The sequence below is a fragment of the Manis javanica genome, chromosome 9 (genome assembly GCF_040802235.1).
Source record: "Manis javanica isolate MJ-LG chromosome 9, MJ_LKY, whole genome shotgun sequence".
Taxonomy (NCBI): domain Eukaryota; kingdom Metazoa; phylum Chordata; class Mammalia; order Pholidota; family Manidae; genus Manis; species Manis javanica.
In genome coordinates, this window is record NC_133164.1 from 102,442,075 (window position 1) to 102,460,476 (window position 18,402).

General features: G+C 49.1%; 1 protein-coding gene across 10 annotated transcripts in view; it reads left to right on the top strand.

The window, feature by feature from the left end:
* Positions 1-18,402, top strand: part of CTIF (cap binding complex dependent translation initiation factor) — a 290,169-nt gene that overhangs the window by 35,554 nt on the left and 236,213 nt on the right. The window contains exon 1 of one of the 10 annotated variants that reach the window (XM_073213027.1): positions 7,660-7,779. The exons of the other annotated variants lie outside the window; for them this stretch is intronic. The gene's annotated coding sequence lies outside the window, so the exon portion shown is untranslated. Of the gene's footprint in view, positions 1-7,659; positions 7,780-18,402 lie in introns of those variants that run through there. 10 annotated transcript variants of the gene reach the window in all.

Sequence of the window (18,402 nt, forward strand, 5' to 3'; positions counted from 1 at the left end):
GATTCAGGAGGTAGGACAGAGCCCAGAAATCTGTAGCTTTCATACGGTCCCCAGCTGGATCTAGCCTAACTCTTCAATTTATGGATAAGAAAACCGACCCAGAGAGGGATGGTGACTTGCACAGGTGCATCCAGAGTAGGGTTGAGACCTGACTCTGCTCTTGTGATTTTCAGTACACACCTCCTGTGGCCCCACCATGCTGCCCCCTATGTTCCCTCTACTCCCCAATCTTGGACATTCTCCAAGGCTCAGAACTTGGCTCTGTACAATTTGGTTTCAGATCATACTTCTTGCAGCCATAAATGTTTTTTTTCCTTAATATTAACAGTACTTTATTGAAGCATAATTTACATGCAGTATAATGCATAAATCTTGCATGCATAGCCTGAGGGATTTTTGACAAATGTTTATATTCATGTAACTATTGCCCAGATCAAAGTAAAAATCATTTCCACCACCCTGGAAGGTCATCAGTGATTCTAAAAGCATAGAAAGGCTAGTGAGGACAGAAGGCACCCGTTTCGGGGACAGAGACCATCTCTTCCATGTATTCCATGTACATCTTATAGTCTCTGCGATTTCTGTTGGAAGCATGGGCCCTGTGTATGGGGCAGGGCTCAGGGAGCAGGAGGAACGACTTGTTGCCAGTTTCTCAGATCTAAAACACCCTCACTTGCCAGGGCCAGACCAACCTGCAGAATAAAAGTGGTGCATCTATGTGGCATGTCAATAGCATCTGAAAACTGTACAGGAAAATCTGTCTTGTTGAAATAAAGGGATGCATAGAGAGCAGAAGAAAAATCATCTGGATATTAAAGATAAAACATTACCCCTAAAGAGAGCTCCAGCTTGGCCCGGGTGTCTCCCAAGCCCAGTCCTGGCCCCCCAAGGGTAATGCAGTCTTGCTCCTGGCCATCCCCATCCTTGGGGAGAGTTTGTGGAGTGCCAGTGTATGGCATTGCTGGAGCCCATCAGAGGCCCCCACAGCTTTCTATGAGGTTGGGGCAGGGCTGGAGCCTGGGAACACAGCCTGGACACCCATACCACCCACACCCCCGAGGGCTACCTGCTGGGTAGGATGCCAGCACTAGCTCCCCTGCAGATTTGGCAGGTGGCCTCCAATGCTTGCTTTGAAGAGTCTGTACTTCCAAGACATGTGGCCAGAGACCAATGGGATTTTCATTCTGTCCCTGGAGGGGTGGAGCATGCAAGAGATGCAATTTACTCCAGCCTGGAGCTGCTCCCTGGGACTTTGCAAAGGGGCAGTGACTGTCATCCCCACCTCCCGGGTACAGAAGCAGCTCAGAGCATTTGAGCAGATGACTCAGCTGCCGAGAACTCCTGCTACTCCGTGATGCTCCCTTTCTGTTTCCCATGCTCTTTTCTCATGCTTTCTTTTCTCAACTTCATGACTTTAAAGCTGAGTCAAGAAAACAATAACAATTTCAAATGTTTTCCCGTTTGGGTGAACTCCTCATTTGTGAGCGTTATGGTGTTGCCCACGCTGACTCAGAGAGCTTAGGGCTTGAAGGAGGACATCTGCCCTATAGGTTTTGGCCTCTGCTCTTATTTTTCTATTGAACATACTTGTAGGTGAATTGTCAGATGTTTTTGGTTATTTTATTGATTTCCTTAATTCCTTGGTTATGTGTACATTTAAGGATTTTTGGTCTTAATGCTTCTGTCAAATTGCCCTAGAGAAGATAAGTTATATACATTTGTATCCCCATTAGCAGAGAGCAAGAATACCTGGTTCCCCAACAGTGGGTATTAGCATTCCTTTCCACTCTTCCATATCTGATTAGTATAAAATTGTATCTCATTGTCCTTTGCATTTCTTTGATTACAAGTGAACTTGAAGATTTTTCTGGTGTTTATAGTTTGTTTATATTTCTTCCTTTAGAAATTTACTTTTCTTGCTCTTTGCCCATTTTCCTATTGATGTATTTATCTTTTTCTTTCATTTTAGTTAGTGGTCTTAATTTATAGGTTAAGACCCTGATGTCCAGTTTTAAAGAAAATATTTATCTGTGCCTAGACTTGGAGGCTTAGAACAACTTAAATTAACTCCCAGGTGGTACCAGGCCACCACTGGCCCATCTCCAAAGTGGTCTTTGGGAGACACAACTCCATTCCTATGTGGAGGGCCTGCTGAGTGGCACACAGGTAGGTTCTAGCCGGTTCTGGGTCCCTTAGCCAGGCACCCTGTCCAGAGCAGAGCTGCACAGCCTACACAATCCACATGGCCTACAGCACTATGTGTGGCCACTCTGAGTGTTATAAAAACTGAATTGAGCTGGTTTTGAAAATAATACCAAAACTCCAAGTCATTGAATGATATAACTTTTACTGGAATGGAGCCTCCCAGATTACTGATGTGGGCATTACAGTGTTTTGAAGGGAATCTGCATTAGGTTAGCCTTGATTTGGTTTACATGGCAGCATGCTGCAGCAACAAGCCTAGACGGGGGTTAAGAGGCACGGGCCCTAGTCCTGCCTTTGTAACTAATTCATGATGTGGCTTTGGGCAAGTCAGCCAGTTTTGCAGGGCCTCACTTTCCCCACCAGTAGGAGAGGCTACAACTAGATAAACCTCTAGGTCATTCTCAGCTCTAAATATCTGTGAGTCCAAGTCCTAGCCATATTTTTCTTTTTTCACAAAAAAGATTATGGCATATTTAAGACAGTTTTGCCTTTTTTTTTTTTAGCATTGAGGTTTTATATAAGAGCAAAACATTTCAAAATCTGGTATGTATGTTTTTGCACTTCCACCAGATTTCTACGTTAGTTTTGCTGTGTGACTGAAAAAAGGAATATGGTTGACCCCTGAACAACTTGGGGTTGGGGACACCAACCCCGACCCCTGCCCATGCAGTTGAAAATCCATGCATAACTTTTAACTCCCCCAAAACTTAACTGCTATAGCCTACTGTTGACTGGAAGCCTCACCAAGAACATAAACGTTGATTAACACACGTTGCATGTTATATGTATTATATATACACTGCTTTCTTACAATAAAGTAGCTTAGGGAAAAAATGTTTTTTCAAATCATTATAAATCTCCAAAAATGTTTCCAGTATATATATTGAAAAAAAGTCTGTGTATAAGTGGACCTGCACAGTTCAAATCTGTGTTGTTAAGGGTCAGCTGTACTTCAGCATAACCAGTCCCCTCTTCTGTGTTTTACTGAAGGGTGTCCTCAGGGTCTGTGAAGTCACTGGTGCGTTTGACAATGGGTGACTGGTGAAATCAGTGTCTTGGGACATCCATCTCTTCCTTCTTTCCTTCCTCCTTTCCTTGGTGAGGCTGGGTAGTGAGCAAGGCTTCAAGGACCTCATTGCCTTTTGGGAACCAGTGACATAAGCCTGACCTTACTAGGACCCTCCTTTGCGCCAGCTCCAGGGCTGCCTTTGTTCCGTTGTTTTGCTTGCTCCTGGTGGCCTCTCCCACCACGATCCCTGTCACCCCCAGCTCTGGCTGCTCTTGGCTCCCAGGACACCTTCCTGTTCCCTGCATCTTCCTACAGGACCTGTTCTCCTAGTCCCAGCCCCTTCTCCACTTGCCCTCCTCCTGATACCCTCTTCCTCTCCAGTGGCCCTGTTGTCACCTGAGTGTCATTGGCTGTCACATCTCTTTTCCACACCAGGCCTGTCCTCTGATCCTAGTCCAGTTCTCACCCGACAGCCTCCTGGATACCTTAAACTCTGGCACCTCCCAAATCCAGCTCATGATCTTTGTCCACGTCCCCTGCTGTGTTTCACCTTGTTGCCTAACCAGTCCCCCAAGCCCATGACTTAAGATTCATATTCTGCCTCTCCTGAGTCCTCCCCTCCCTCCTGCACATGTGGCCCCCTCGCCCCCTCCTTACCCTCTCTGGACACCTGCTTCCTCACCTGTCCTGCTGCTGCCTGCACACCTCTCGCTGCATCTTCTCGTCTTCATCCCTCCTGCTGCCGCCTTGGTGCATCCCATGTCCTGTCTTGCAGAACTCTCTCCACTGCTCCTTCTGCCTCCAGTCTCTCCCCCTCCCAATCTTCCTTTATTACTTCAGTGTAAATTTAAAACGAGGAAAATCTCTGTCCCGTGGATGAGTCTCCCTGGGAATCTTTGCTCTGTTTCCTGTACCTCCATCCTTGTGTGGTAGGGTGCAGGCTCACAGAGATGAACTTGACTTATCCTTAGTCAAGGTAGTCCTTTCACCCTGACTGTTTCCGTCACCCCTCAGCACAGTGTGGGCAGGGAGAGACCAGCCCTTTGCTTTCTCCATCCTTCCCTGCTTTTATCCCCCATCCCATCACCACCACCCATCATCCCCCAGAAGCTCAGGACATCTAAGAACCTGGGGTTGGATGTCCAAGCTGGAAGGGGCTGTCTGCCCGACTTTTTGCATTTTACAGAAAAGAAAACCAAGACCCAGAGGAAAAGGGCAAGTTCAGGGTCACACAGCTGGGTTAGTGGTGGATCCTCTCATAGCTGTGTGCATTCGTATCACAGGGCTGCCGCAACAGATTGCCACCACCTGGGTGGCTTAGAGCCCTGCAGATTTATGCTCCCAGTACTGGAGGCCAGAAGTCTAAAATCATAGTGCTGGCAGGGCCGGGCTTCCTCTGAAGGCCCTAAGGGAGAGTCCTTCTTGGCCTCTTCCTAGCTTCTGGTGGCCAGCAGGCAGCCCTGGGGTGTAGCAGTGTCTCTTGTCTCTGTCTGTCTTCACAGGGCCTACTCCCTGTATCTGTTCCTATGTCTGAATTGTCCTCTTTTTACATGGACACGAGTCCCACACTTTAGGGCCCCTACTACCCTGCAGGACCTCAGCTTTACTTGATTGCACCTGCAAAGACCCTGCTTCCAAATCAGGTTATGTTACAGGTTGGGGGGCAGGTTGGTTAAGATTCCACCTTGTCTCTGTGCGGGATACCCCTGAGCCCACAGCCGAGGAGCAGGTGTCACCCAGGTATATGGGGCTGGAGAAGGGGTGAGATGGGCTCTGCGCTGGGTCATCCTGGGGTAAGGGTCTGCCTGGTGTTTTAGGTTGGAAACTCTTAGTGCTCTGCTTGGTGGACCTGCACTTCCAACAGAGGGTTTGCTCACAGTGAAGTGCTTTGTGTGCATGCGAAGGATGGAGGGCTAAAGTCACAGGGGTCCCCTTTTCAGGGTGTGATTACCATTTCAGTCGAGGGCAGGGGAGAAACGTCTCACCCAGGCATCATTTTTATTTTTTACCTTTCTGATGTTGTTCCAGTCTAGAAAATAGACATGAACATGCTTGGGGACATAACTGGTTTACAGTCTTCTCTGTTACATGAAGCTAGCAGGGCTCCTATTTCCCTTTACAGGCAAGTGCTTTATGCTGCTGCTGGGTTTTGTTGGGTGTTTTTTTTATTGCTCTGGAAGTTCATTGTTGTTCTGGTCCTCCTGACCTTTGCCTGGCCTTTGCCCATGTGCAGGATTTATGAGTCAGCGCTTGGGGAGGGCTGGAAAGCAGGCAGCCTGACTCCATAGCCGCAGGAGGTTTGGGCCCTAGGACTGCATGCAGGTGGGGAGAAGCCTGGGCTTGGGCTCCATATTTAGTCTGGAATCCAGTCCCAGCTGCTGCTCCGAGGCCACAGTGGATGCCAGAAAGGGCGGAGTGCTGGCCCTGAGCCAGGACAGCCATGACCCGCTGTGCAGCACAGCTGGGGACAAAAGTGGCAATCCTTCTGTGCCCAGCCAGCCTGTACATTAACCAGGAGGCCCAGGGAGAGGGACATTGAGGGAAGTGAACAAATGTCTCTGCATTGGAGATATGAGAACCAGAAAGGACCCACAAGGTAGAATAGGCCAATGCACCCTTTCTACAGACCCAGGCTGGCCCAGAGAGGTGACTTGTTCAAGGTCATATAGTTATCTAGTTAATGGCAGAGCCGCTAGATTTGGGTTCCTAGATTCCCAATCCTTTGCTCTTCCTTGGAACCATGCTGCTCAGGAGGCTGTGCTGTCATCCTCATGGGGTCCCCCCAAGCCCCAGCTTCACCAGGGACTGGGAAGAGAATGACCAACACCCTGGCAGCACCCAGACTGGGAGAAGACAGACATCCATTTCAGACGTTTCCTTGCTTCCCTTTTTGTGTCACTCTCAGTTCCCATTGGCCTCTGCCACTCGTTACTGCCACCTCTCTCCACTGAAACCTGCTCGTGGTAGTCATGTACACCGTAGTGTGAATGCCAGTCCTCTCCCAAGGAACTTAGACAGTGGTCATATGGAGTCAGACCGGCGCAGCATTCCGGGGCATGTCGTCGGGTGTGCGGATGGAGACAGGCAGACCTCAGGAACGGAGGGCACTCTGGGGTCCACTCCCTCCTCTCAGGCTCTCAGGGCATCTCAGCTCCTGTCTGGTGCCCGCCCTGACTCTTGTCTACAGACAAGCCACCCATCCCTTGCTCTACAGTCTAGGCCTCCTTGGGAGCCGGTCTGATGGCCTCACCTGCTAAGCAGGTCTTGCAGGGCAGGGTCCTCCCACTAAGCCACCTCCTACCAGTGGGTTATGGGTGGACTCCCCTCAGGGGTGGTGCCCATTGCTCCAGGCCGACAGCTGCCTGCAGGCGCAGTACAGGGTGGCCTCAATCCCTGCACAGGACACGTGGGAGGGAATAGTGTCAGCATCAGGAAGAGCTCAGCACCAGGACAGCAGTCCCCGTGGCCCTGTGTCCACATGCTCTTACCTGCTGTGTGGCCATTGTGTCTGGAGCGTTCTGGGCCTCAGTTTCCTCATCTCTAAAATGGGATCCATTTTACAGCCTAGAGGCAAGGTTGGAGAGAGGGCACTGAAAGGCTTAGCTGCCAGTAGCCACTCACATACTTACCATGTTCGTTGTCTCAGTTAATCCTCACGGCAAACTCTGGGAGGGAAGGAGGGGGGACCAGTACTATTAACTCCACTTTACAGATGCGGAAATTCACAGTAGAGCAGGCAAAGGACCTGCCCAGCCCTTTGGATTCCTTGGGCTCTGTTCTTTCCACTGAAACGCCCTGATAATACCTGTAGGTTTCGGGAGTGGTTCTCCGCCTTGCCCCAGTTCACATAGACACTGTTGAATAGGCTCTGGTGAAGCTCTCTGCTTGTAAGGTACCTCACGTCCCAGGGATGGCCCTGGCCATGGCTCAGACTCAGCTGAGAAGGCAGGGCTTTAACTGCTCAGAGAATGCATTAATAACTGGCATTAATAACTGGCGCGAGCCTGCCTCAGAGCCCTGGGCGCCGGAATTCCCATGATATGCAGCTCTTGTCACTATTAACAGTCAGAGGCTGTGTGCCGGCAGAGGGCTCTGGGAGGAGTGGACGGGAGGGCTTGGCACTGCCGAGGACAGCAATTAGCAGGAGTGGCTGGTACTAATCGCTCTGATCTGCCAAGCAGAAGCCAGCCGGCCCTTCATTCGCAGGCCGCATTTGGCTCCTGGGGCCCCAGGGGAAGACGAACAAAGGGAGTTGCTGCAAAACTTTAGGGGCCTCTTATTCTGGAGGGACTGGCTGCCTCCGGAGCAGGGAATGGTAGGCAAATGGGAGCTGGGAGGCCCAGAAACAGGTGGGGCCCAGCCAGGCTTGCTGATTCCACTGTGCCCAGAGCTTACATCCTGCCTCCAGATGAGCCAGCACATTTTTTTAATGAGCTCTATAAAATTCTCTCCTGTCCCTCCCACCCTGGGAATCTTCAGTGGCCAGAAAGACGATGGCATTACATGTCAGGCAGGAGCGAGGCACAGGCAGGTTCAGGAGGAGCAGTCAGGAGGGATTCCCTCAGGTCAGTATGCAGTTGGCAGAAATGCACGGGGAGTTGGGGGGGGAACCCTCCATGGGGAGCTTGCAAGGAGGGCAGGGGTTTCAGCGCAAACCCTGGGATTCACCGGGGAAGACTGCAGAAAAGGGCAGGTTCATAGTGCGTGGGCTAAGCTGCATCAAAGCAAAATTATCTTTCTTATTGTCGTCATTATTGGTATTAGTAATATGAATTCTGTCAGTATTAGAATTTCAATTTAGAATTCTTCTGTATTTTAGGCCTCGTGGTATGTTCTTAACAACCCTGGGAGGCTAAAAATAAAGGGGCAAAAAAGGTATTGTTCTCATCTGTAAGTAGGAGATAAGCTTGACACAGGTGAGAACATAATTTTGGCCTTGCAATGAAGCTGGGGCCAGGCCGAGTGGCGCTAAGGGCTCATTCAGACCAATTTTTCTGAGTATCTGGCATTTACTCATATACCATATGATAGAGGCTACTGAAAAATGTAGGGGGTTCTTTTCTGTCAACCAGATGACACAGACCAAAGGCATTTACCTTTTCTGCATCACAAGTGCCTCCTGGCACGTGAACTTTATACTCCCACCCAGCCCCCATGTCACCGTCTCCGGAAATGTGGGGTGGAGGAGAGTTTATTTGGCAACTCTGGGGTCCTGGAGCATGGTGGCTGCCATCCCACCTGCCCTCTTCAGTGGGCAGGCCAGCTTGTGGGGCTGTGCACTGTGTGTCCACACGGGGCCTCACGCTTGGCAGGCTTGGTGCTTGGTGAGCGCCCAGCTTATCACGGTCTTGAAATTCTTATTTTGAACAAGAGGACTTGGCATTTTCATTTTGCACTGGGCCCTGCAAAGTCTGTAGCTGGTCCTGCTGGCTCCAGGTTCTGTTGCTGCTGGGAGTGTGAGGCGTGCATTCCTCCCCACCAGGCCTGGGGTCTGTCGGCTGGCCTAGCTGCTGGGAGCAACAGTCTCCAGCGTTTGTGGGGCTGGCATGTGTGGCAGCTGCACATGGGAGCTGCGCAGCTGAGCAAGGCCAGGCAGGGATTTCTGGAATGAGCGTACACATTCTCTGGCTGGCATCCTCACCCTGCCCTCCCTGCCTTTCCTCCTCACCTGGAAACACCATGTGCACTCCCATGACCTTGCTGGCAAAGAGGAAGGAGCCAGAAATCTTCATGCCCACAACAGACAGGCATCCGCCGCCCCACCCTGAAGTTGGCTCCAGCCTTGCTCCCCACGGGTTTGTTTTTAATGGATGGAGAAGAGAAGAACTCTCCAAGGAAGGGAGCTTGCCCTCCTGAGGGCCTCTTTCTCACCTGTGTACCCCTGTCAGGCCGCAGCAGGCTCGGAGCATGCTTGGGAGTCTGGGCCGGCCAGACCCTCGGGTGCAAAACCTCCCCACGCCCAAACCCTGCCAGAGCACAGTCCTCGCCAGGGTCAGGGGCAGCAGGGAGCAATTCCAGAGCTGAGGAGCAAGGTCAGAATGTGGATCCCAGCCTGCAGGCACCGTGGCACTCCAGAGACAGGGAATGGGTGGTTAGTGCCAACTTGGCCACCACACCTGGTGGTCTCCCAAGTCGGGTGCCTGGGCACCCACCCAAAGAGACTGTTAGAACTCCTATGTATATTTGTGTTTTTATCTTTTAATTTCTATTTTGGGGTATGTTTCTGTAGGACACAAAATATGCCAGGGTGAGTGTGTGTGTGTATGTATGTATACTGCATGTAGCGTGTGTGCACATGCACATGTGCACAGGTGTACCATGCACAGACCGTGTGTTAGTGTGCTAGTGCAGCTGTAACAAAGCACCACACACTGAGTGGTTTAAACAGGAGTTTATTCTCTCGTAGGTTCTGGATGCTGGAAGTCGGAAATTAAGGAGTCCTTCAGGGTTGATTACTTTTGGGGACTGTGAGGGAGACTGTTTTTATGTTGCCCTCTGGCTTCAAAGATTGCTGGCAGTCTTTGGCATTTCTTGGCTTGTAGGCACATCACTCCAGTCCCTGCGTCCATCTTCCCTTGGTGTTCTCCCTGTGTGTATGTGTGTGTGTGTGTGTGTGTGTGTGTGTGTGTGTGTGTGTGTGTGTGTCTATCTGTCTGTCTATCTGTCTATGTGCCTGCAAATTTCTCCTTTTAAGGGGCCACCCTACTTCAATATGATCTTAACTAGTTACATCTGCAAAGACTTTCTTTCTATAATATAAGGTCACATTCTGAGGTACTGGTTATTAGGACTTCAAAGTATGAACTTGGGGGATACAAGGCAAAGGCAACCCATAATGGATGGTATAAGCAGTGAAACAAGCTAGAAAACCTTTGGCCTAGCGAAGCCGCTCACTGTCTTTGGTCTGCTAACCTTGACTGTGTGTTAGCCAGCCTTCTTGATTTCTCATCTGGAGGCCCTGATCAGGTAGTCACGGTGAACAGAAAGAATTGCCGCCAGGATTGGCTCGGCTCTGCAGCCTCCAGTCTGCCAAGAGGAGGAGTGTTGGTGGGGAGGTGCAGCGCCCTGGGTGCCAGGCATGGGAGGAGCGCCCTGGCATCCTGCTTCTCTTCCCTGTCCAAAGCATCACCGCGCAATGAGCAGAAGTGTCACACTAAGTAGTCATGAGTGAACAGACATCTGAGCCCAGCCGTTCTAAGGATGGAGGTCAGGAGACCTGCGTCTCTTGTGGCGTGACCTCGAGTAGGTCATAGAATTCTAGGATGTTAAAGTTGGCAGGCACCTTTGAGATCACCCAGTCCAACCCTCTCATTTTACCATTTTACTGACAGCGGGTTGAAGCCAAAGGAGGGAAGAATCTTGTTCAGGGTTTCAGTTAGGATTAGGATTGGCAGCTATGTTAGTTATCTATTGCTGTGTAACAAATTATCCCCAAACAACACTCATCTCACCCTTTATGCAGGCCAGGAGGGACCCACAACATCCACAATGAAAACCATGTGTAAGTGGATGGTGAGTCAATGCCCATGCAACAGATAACTCACCAGAAAACCAGTTCTGGGGAGAAGGTGTATGTAGGTTGGGTTTTGAGGGCTGGCTAGGAGTTGCCTGGACAGGAATGGGTCAGGGAAACAGCCCATGGCATGCAGATCCATCCCATTTGTCTAAAAGAGGGCTCTGCTGAGGTGTTTGTTCTCTCTTCTCCAGCCTGAGAACTTGGGCTATTTCGGATGAGCAGACCCAATGGCCAGTTCAAGGGACAGACCTCTGCCTCCAACAGGACCCATGGTGGGGCCTCTAATCCCCTCTAGTTCCTTGCTTCTTCAGCTTTTCCAGTCCATCCTCTGGTTTCTGCATCCAAATTCCTTAGAGAGTGAGCATACACCAAACCCCAGGCCCCGAAACAGTGGGCAGGTAGCCTACGTGTGCAGAGAAACCCCAGCTGAGGTCCTGAGGAATCGGTGAGATTCTGAGGGTCTAATCAGGGTCCCAGATTTCCCCTGTTTGGTGACCTAAGAGACATCATAGACATCCCCCATGTCTTGGTTGCCTTATAAGTCACAAGAAACTGTTAAAACCATTTAGCTTTGAGCTGCTCATTCATATTTCAGAAGGTTTTGGAGGCCTTGGTGTGAAGGAAGTTAGAAGTGTAGTGTCATTAGCAAGGCGGGAAGGTGTAGCAGGCACCTCTCAGCTCTGGGGCTAAGGTGGCACCATCCCAGGATGCTCAGACATGCCCAAAGCCTGCCTCCCCTCCAGCATGATACACGGAAGTACACTAGAGAGCTCACAGGGCAGCAGGGCATGCTGAAGGCTGGGGGAGCTGGGAATAAGCTCATGGTATTTGCCATCTCTGTGCATTCAAAATTTTAAGGTCAGCATTTGGGAACATATTTCCCTTTGATATGCTGCCAGCAGGAGAATCGACTGCCAGGAAGTATGCGAAATGGTGAAATCGCCTTGTGGTGTGAACAGGTGGGCTCCTGTACTTCACTGTGGTGGTTCAGGCAGAGAGAATCAGTAGCAGCACGCAGGCCATGACCGAGGAGGACAGTGCCAGAAATGACAACAGTGCTGTGTACGCTGAAGTTTTCAAATAAGTTAAAAGTGCTTTGTGGGGATTATCTTCCACAGGTTATTACCTGCTTCCGGTCCCCAACCTCCTCCTTCCCAGGGATGGCGGCAACCTCAGTAGTGCTTCCATCTCCACCTCCAGCCCTTCTTGGGGTCAGCTGAGTCCAGATTATGCTATGACACACCGGGTGACTAGTAGACAGGATACTGCCCACCCAGCAGGGGCCCTAGGGCATTGCCAGAGCAGAAAATTACCTCCGTGCCAGTCGGCTCACGGATGCAGAAAGGCCTTGCGAATAAGGCAGTGTCCCTGCAGGAGGGGTGTGAACAGCGGGCTCTGCCGGTCTGGGCTGGACCCGTGGCTCACAGCAGGTCCGGGAGGGCAGAGGCCTCTCAGAGCCAGTGTTCCAACCAGGTGATCGACATGCAGGAGGGACCTCACAACCTACCTTTTTTTTTTTTGCCTCTTAAACTATAGTTCTGTTTTTTCTTGCTCACTTCTGAGAAGAAAAAAAAAAAAAGGAAAATATAGAAGTCAGTTCTAGTGCCACCTCTGAGAGATGTTTATGGATATTTTTTGTTTGTAGATATTTTTCTATGCATTTTCATGTAATTGAGATCCTAGCATATAAAATATTATGTTTTTGCCCCATAACATGGTTACATTGCCAGATTATTACCATCCTTCACAGATAATTCCTGAGGGCAGAATAACCCATCAGGGACTTGAAACTGCTTTCTGTTGCTGTGTGTGCTGACGTTTTGGCACCCACTGGTCTGTTCCCGTCCATGCCAGCACTTTCCTACTCTGAGTTTCCCAAGCCAACAGGGCACCAGGCTACATTGGTAAGGCAGAGGGAACTTTGAGAAGGAGACCGTCCTCCTGGTAGGGTCAGGGCAGTACTTGGTACTTATGGCAGCTGGAGGCAGACAAGGCCCCCCAGATGCGATGCGATGTGCGGCAAGGGCCCTGGGAGCCCCAGCTGAAGCTGCCATGGCTCCTCCACACTCAGCCTGTCAGGGGGCATCCTGAGCCAACCCAGCATTCCCTGAGTTTTTCAGCATGTGGCACCTGCAAAGGGACCAGTATCCCGGGGGCCGTGAGTCCTAAGTGCCAGGAAACGTGCTCAGAAGGTGGCTGCCCCCGCAGGCGCACAACAGAAGTGTGCCGTCCCTGTGAGCTGCGCAGGGAGGTCCCAGGGGTGGGAAGCTAGAACTGGCGTGGGAGTGACACGGATGCCACACTTGAGTGTGTGTGATAGACCTGCTATTTAGGCCCCGGTTCAGCTGGCTGCTAGTGTGCCTCGCCTGTGGCTGTGCCAAGGCCCTGGTGCTTGGTGGGCTCACTCATTTAACCCGCCCCTTTGACCCTCGTGGCTCAGCGCCCATAGTGAGGGGGAAGGAAGGCAGGGCCTGGTGCCCACTCAGCCCGGCCTGCTGCGCACTCAGAGGTGTGACCTGCAGTGGCTCTCTGGGCCTGCTCGCTGGGATTCCCACCACCAGGCAGAGCAGGAAGGGGTGTGGCAACAGGGCAATGGGGCCCAGCAGATGCTCCCAGGCTGGGGTGGCTTCTCTGCAGGGTCCCTGTCCTACCCTGAGGCCACCTTAGTTGAATTGATATGCCCATTCTGGGCCAGCAGGTGGGCACATGGCCTGAGGGCATGGGAAGAAGAACTGCTCTTCTGTCCCTGCCTCCACGGCCAAGGTCCACTCTGACACCTCAACCCCTTCTGCCCAGCACTCTCGGGGTGAGAATGGGAGCTGTTTTATCTAGCAAGCCCAGCCACTTGGGCTTGCTGCTGGGGGCATCAGGAGAGGGGACAGCAGCTAGGCCCCTGCCTGGAGGTTGCCGCCTCCCGGGTCAGCACTCTGGCTTGGGGGTGTCTCTGCGATGCTGTCTACATGAAGGGCTTCTTCCCTCCCCCACCTGGCAAACCTCCCACTCTCCCTCCAAGGTCAGGTGGCCTCAGACCCTCTTCCCCACACTATTTCCCACACACACACACTTTATTATTCATCACTGTTGTTTACTGTACATCTAGTGCATGTTTGATCCCGAGGTAAGACATCAACCACATACGCCATGTGCTAACTGTGCCAGTCTTACATGTCCGTGCATCATTCTCTTGATGGTGCCCTGTCTAGAGGTGCACCTGTTGGGAGCTGGGGAGACCGAGGCTGAAAGCGTCCTGTAACTTACTGGAGGTCGTGCAGTAGAGGCCACTGACTCCACAGGCTGTGCTGTCGACGCATCACTCTGTGCTGACGCCCATGTGTGCCCTTGAGCCTGTGTCTTTGTGGCTTCTGACAGGGATTCCTATGTGCACCATCTTCTCCCTGCCGCCCCAGGGATCCTCAGCACAGAGGCCACGTGCTTTCACCTGGTGTCCAGGGTCCAGCATGGTGCCTAGCTCTTGCTGAGGAAGGGATTGGCGTCCGTCGTGCTCTGAGTCCAGGGTAGAGCTGAATGAGGTGTGCCCTGGGGGGATATTTCTTTTGTGCTCTGACAGCTCCATGTACCAGCTCCATTCTTGGCCAGTCACCACACTTCAGACCGGGATGTTGGATATTTTTTGTCTCCCTTGGGTAGTGCTGGGTGAAGTGGACAAACACTTCATCATCTTTGCAGAATAACCAGTTCTTTCCTTTTCCCCAATATCCTTGACCAGCCCTGTGTGGCCTCCTGTTACATCAGTCCCAGTGCAGCTCATCAATCTTATTAGTTACATTTTGCACTCACGTGTCCCTCCTGAGGCTGAGCCTTGCTGGATCTGAGATATGCCCTCCCTGCTCTCAGCCACAAGGGCAGGGTGTCACCACAAGCCTCTGTTCTCATGCATCGTGGAGAGGCACGTTTCTGGTTCGTCTTGCAGGCCTTGGCCTTGTGTTCAGGGAAGCCCATTTTAACTGGATCTACCCTCACCAGAAGGCTTTCAGGTCCATTCTTTATCCACCTAAAGAAAAAGAAAAGTTCTTGTTGAAGCAAAGAGGACCTGACCATGTTAGTCTTTGTTAATGTCAAGGGGCCAGGACTGCAATCCCAGACTCACAAAAGGAAAATGTGTTTTTCCCCATCTTGTTCCAGTGCCCTGTAAGACAGATATACTGCCAAGACACAAATAGCACTTTTAGATACTGAGAATCAGTGTGGTGGTCTCCTGAATTCTGGATACTCTGTCCGCGTGCAGCAGTCAGTGGTTTCTAACATCATGTTTGCTAAGGGTGTTGCTACACTCTTGTAGGCAGCCTGGTGGGGAGACTGTCTCCCCAGGTGCCCCGCCCACAGGGAGAGCATGTAACTGTGAACACACCTGGATAGCCTCCTTTATAGACATGACACAATAGTGTCGAATGGCAGCCTGGGGAGTGGAAATGCAGTCTCATGGCAGCTATAAACTAATGGTCCTTCTTTGCCAACTTCCCCATTTAAGCTGGTCCCTAAGATGGCATTGAAACAAGGTTTCTCATCACCTACCTTCACAGGCTTGGGGCTCAGGGGCTGTAGGACTAAGATTGAATGTACTGATATGTTAATCTACTGTCATGTATTCTCTACAAACTGTTTTATTTTTTTAAGGTATTATTGATATACACTCTTATGAAGGTTTCACATGCAAAACAATGTGGTTACTGCATTCACCCATATTATCAAGTCCTCCCCCACACCCCATTGCAGTCAGTGTCCATCAGTGTAGTGAGATGCCACAGAATCACTACTTGTCTTCTCTGTGCTACACTGTCTTCCCCGTGATCCTCCCACCTGCCATGTCAAACTGTTTTGTTTTGTTTTTTAATAAGCAAGAAAATGTAAGAGAAGATTAGAGAAGGCTGTCCCCTGGAGGTGGCCTGAGGGGAGTAGAAAGAAAACACATTTGCCCAAATTTCAGCCAGCAAGGGCCTTAATCTGTGGTCTGGGATGTGTCCCGTCACTGCTCTGGGCTTGTGTTCCCTCATCGGTAGTGTGAGAGATTGGCTTGCCTATTCCATTGCTTCTAGGAGGCATTTTTTTTTCACATTACTATCTCTGATATCAGGGTACATCATACTATCGCTGTCCATCAGCCACATGGCAGATACTGACATAGCCATCATTCCCTGAGCTGGTGTGTAAGCAGTCAGTCATGCTGTTCAGACTAACATAACCTCAGTTGACTTAGGTGTGTTAATTAGCCATGTGTTAAGTGTAATTATCACTGAAAATGTCTTCAAAAAGATCTCACCATGATTAATTATTGACAATGTAAGTTACTGTGTATGCAGAGAACTTGGGAAAGGCAGTGGGCATTGATGTGGTATTAGAAAAGCAAATGTTCATTGTTGGGGAAAAGACTGCACTCATATTTTCTTGTCAAACAAGAATTGCCAATCTCATGCATGTAAGCAGTGCTACCAAAGGTGCGAGAAAGCTCCAAATCCCTCAGAAAAAACGAAATGATCTCAAAGCCACGTGAGGCTTGTGTGACCAATTTGCTTCCAGAATCATCATTAAGGCCTTATGTCATAGTAATTAGAATTTTTTCTTTTCTTTGTGGCTCACAAAATAATGGTGGGTCTTAAAATTGATGACTTTGCTCTCTAAGGTTTCTCCTGGTTTTAATATCTAGTAGTTATATTTGCATTTTTCTGTCAATTAGAGAAAGCTAATAAAAATACATTTTTGGTATTCCTTTTATGTGTTGGTGCTGCTTCTCTAGACCCCACAGCATTTGACTCATAATATCAATTGCCTGGTTGCTTTCTTGCCTTTCCTATTGTGGCCCAATCACCATCGACCAAATTTGTGTAGGTGCTTTGTAAATGAACATACAGAAGAATGCATGAATGAATGGATGGATGGGGGTGGGTGACTGGGGAGGTGGATCAGTGATTGGGTGGATGGATGGATGGGTGGGTTGGGTGGATGGATGGATGGATGGATGGGAAGATGGGTGTGCAGATGAATAAATGAGTGGATGGATGGATGGATGGGTGGGTGGAGCTGCACAGGAGATACATCCCCATCTTTGGTGAGGCAGCAGGATCCCTTCTAGGGAAGCTATAGACATTTCTCCCAGATTTAGTGGAAACCTAGACTCAAGAGTTCAGGCTTTTTGTTGATTTATTTGTAGTCTTACTTGATTTTCACAACTACAGTTTTCTCTGGAGAAGCCTCCAAGCTAATCAGGTACAGATTCCAACCCAAGGCTATTATCCTAGGGCGAGCTTATACAGATACCCTAATTTTTAAAGAACTTTATTGAGATATAATTCCATACCATATGGTTCACTTATCTAAAGTGGACAATAATTAGATGGTTTTCAGTACAATCACAGACAATGGGCAACCACAGTCAATTTTAGAATACCTTCATTACCTCAAAAAAAAACCTTTATATCCTTTAGCTATTGCCCTTGCCCACATACCCCATCCTCTACCCCAGCCCTAAGCAGCCACCAACCTACTTTCTATCTCCGTATTCTGCCTCATGTTCTGAACATTTCATATGAATGGAATCATATAATATGTGGTCTTTTGTGACTTTCTCTTAGAATAGTATTTTTAAGGTTCACTAACATTTTAGTATGTATCAGTACTTCATTCTTTTTTATGGCCATATAACACTCCATTGCATGGTGAGATCTTTTTTTTTTTTAACTATAAAATTAAAGTTAATATTTTTTTTTTGAGAGGACATCTTCTCATATTTATTGATCATATATGGTTGTTAACAACAATAAAATTCTGTATCAGGGACTCAATGCACAATCATTAATCAACCCCAAGCCTAATTCTCAACAGTCTCCAATCTTCTGAAGCATAATGAACAAGTTCTTACATGGTGAACAAGTTCTTACATAGTGAATAAGTTCTTACATGGTGAACAGTGCAAGGGCCGTCATCACAGAAACTTTCGGTTTTGATCACGCATCATGAACTATAAACAGTCAGGTCAAATATGATTATTTGTTTGATTTTTATACTTGATTTATATGTGAATCCCACATTTCTCCCTTATTATTATTATTATTATTATTATTATTAATAAAATGCTGAAGTGGTAGGTAGATGCAAGATAAAGGTAGAAAACATAGTTTAGTGCTGTAAGAGGGCAAATGTAGATGATCAGGTCTGTGCCTATGGACTAAGTATTAATCCAAGCTAGACAAGGGCAACAAAATATCCACGGATACAGAAGATTTCTCTCAAAACAGGGGGGGTGAGGTTCTAAGCCTCACCTCTGTTGATCCCCAATTTCTCACCTGATGGCCCCCCTGCGACTGTGCCTGTCTTAGGTTGTTCCTCCCTTGAGGAATCTTACCCGTCTCTGGCTAACCAGTCATCTTCCGGGGCCATACAGGGAAATGTAAAGTTGGTAAGTGAGAGAGAAGCAATATTGTTTGAAAAGGTTAGCTTTTTACTTCTTTGCAGATTTATGCCCTGTGGCTTCTATGCCCAGCATTTGTCTTGAGGTATCTTTACCAATGGAAGAATTATGATACTCGGTAATTTCTATATGAGGCATGAATTCTACTTAAGGGTTGTAATTAGGAAGGAAGAAGAAAAGGTATAGAAGTAGCAGATGGAGGAAAACATGGGAAGATTGATTATTTCTTTGACATATCTTCTTGTAGTG